Source organism: Pipistrellus kuhlii, unplaced genomic scaffold, assembly GCF_014108245.1.
Source record: "Pipistrellus kuhlii isolate mPipKuh1 unplaced genomic scaffold, mPipKuh1.p scaffold_m20_p_1, whole genome shotgun sequence".
Taxonomy (NCBI): Eukaryota; Metazoa; Chordata; class Mammalia; order Chiroptera; family Vespertilionidae; genus Pipistrellus; species Pipistrellus kuhlii.
Genome location: NW_023425404.1, coordinates 20,220,079 through 20,222,518, shown reverse-complemented (window position 1 = coordinate 20,222,518; position 2,440 = coordinate 20,220,079).

Below are 2,440 nucleotides of genomic sequence, written 5' to 3'. Positions count from 1 at the left end.
TCAATATTCTCTGCAGCCTAGTCAGACACAGTGATCTCATGAACCCGAGATCACGCACTAAGGAGCATCATCTCTGAAGCATTCTTCCAAATAACGCCCAGCTTCAATCTAATCACCAGAAAACCCAAACTGAGGGGCATTCTGAAAAGTAACTGGCCAGTACTGCCCAAGGTATCAGTCATAAAAGATAAGGAAACACCAAGGAATATCGCAGATTGGAAGAGACTAAGGAGACACAACAAAATGCAGAACAAAAATCCAAACTTACTCAACATATGAAATACAGAAAAAATGTAACAAATTCTCAAGAAAAATGCCATTTAAATGGGCAGATTTTTTAGATAACCTCAATGTTGCAAATAATAGTTTCATGATAACTATTTTAATTATGATTAGTGATGTTAAGAAAAACATACAATGAATAAAAATATAGAACATCCCAACAAAGGAGGAGAAACTACTGTTAGGTATCTCTTATATGTGGAATTATAAGTATTTGTCTTTTTGTGACTGGTTTATTTTACTTACCATAATGTCCTCCAGGTTTATCCACAGCATAGCATATTTCAGAATTTCATTCTTTTTTGAGGTTGAATAATATTCAATAGTGTCTATATGTTTGCTTATCCATTCATTGACTACATACATGGGACACTCCATGTTTTAGCCATTGTGCATAATGATGCTATCAGCATGGGTGTACAAATCTCTTTGGGATCCTGCTTTCACTTCTTTTGGGTTTATACCCAGAACTGGAATTGCTAGATCATATGGTAATTCTATTTTTATTTTTTGAGGAACTGCCATAATGACTTCCATGGTGGTTTTACCATTTTACATTCCTATTAACAGCACACAAAGGTTTGTTTATCCACATAATCACCAGTACTTGGTGTGTGTGTGTGTGTGTTAAGTTAAAGTGGGATGAGATTGGGATAAATGACTTGAAGAGTGTGATGCAGAGGTTTGAGGGGACTCCTAGAATGGATAGATTTGTGGATGAAAATGCAAGGACGAATGAAATACGGTTCTTACTTGCAAGAAGGGAGTAAATTTCAGTCTTCTACATTGTGGGGAATAAAATTTGATGTGTGGCCGAAACTGGTTTGGCTCGGTGGATAGAGCATCAGCCTGCGGACTGAAAGGTCCTAGGTTTGATTCCAGTCAAGGGCATCTACCTTGGTTGCAGGCACATCCCCAGTAGGGGGTGTTCAGGAGGCAGGTGATCCATAATTCTCTCATCAATGTTTCTTTCTATCCATCTCTCTTCCTCTCTGTAAAAAAATCAATAAAATATATATATTTTTTAAATTTGATGTGTGTACTCAGAAGCAGTCATCCTGCTGTGTAGTGATTACTGTTCAGAGCAAACTGGAGTCAGAATCTTGGTTCAATGTTTGGTAGAACCTCAGTTGTCTTAGAGAGGAGCACTTCTACCCCAGCATTGTTGTGAAAACTTAATGGCTAAAGGAAACTACTTAACACATACAAGGCATATAATATTTGCTAAGGGTTAGTTATTATAATTATTCATTTATATTTAAGCCACCTCTGTAAATTACAACTAATAAAATAAGCATTTATCACAGGTAATTATATTAATTGCAGGTTACCATGTGCCAGGCTTTGTGTTAATTGCACAAATTAACACAAAAATATAATACTATATTAAAAAAATATAATACTATACACTACCATTTTTACCTGTATTTTACTAATGAAACTGAGGCTGAGATCAAGAACCTTTCACAAAGTCACACAGCTGACAAATAGTGATCCCATGGGCTTCTGCTTTCCAAGTCCATGGTCTGCACCTTGGGATCCTGGCCAGACACATCTTACCTTAAGAGCTTTAGCGAGGGTGAAGAGGGCTGTGCTGATATCCATCCTGGTTCTAGGCCTCCTAGAATGTAGCATCCACCAAGATTGACTCCAAATTGGTCAATTAATACTATATTTTTAAAAGAAGTAAACTAAATTAAATGACTAAAAAGACAGAAAATCTGAGCATCATATAACGGGCAAGAATATGAACAGAGCCAATCAATAACACTGGTCTGATCAATCAATGAATACAAGTCTTGTAGTGGACTTTTAGGTTGGAGAGCTATCAAGCTTGTTTTCTGTACTCTGCCTTTTCAAGAATAAATTATACAGTGAACATATGTCATTAATAAATCAGATTTTACTTGCCATTGCTATTCCATAGTTTAGTATGTTTAAAAAAAGTCTAAAGTGAACTTGATCTACTAAAAATCCCCTGGACACAGCATTATACAAAAATCTCAGGCCCTAACTGGTTTAGCTCAGTGGATAGAGTGTCTATCTGTGGACTGAAGGGTCCCAGGTTTGATTCCGGTCAAAGACATGTACCTTGGTTGCAGGCACATCCTCAGAATGGGGTGTGCAGGTGATCAATATTTCTCTCTCACTGATGTTT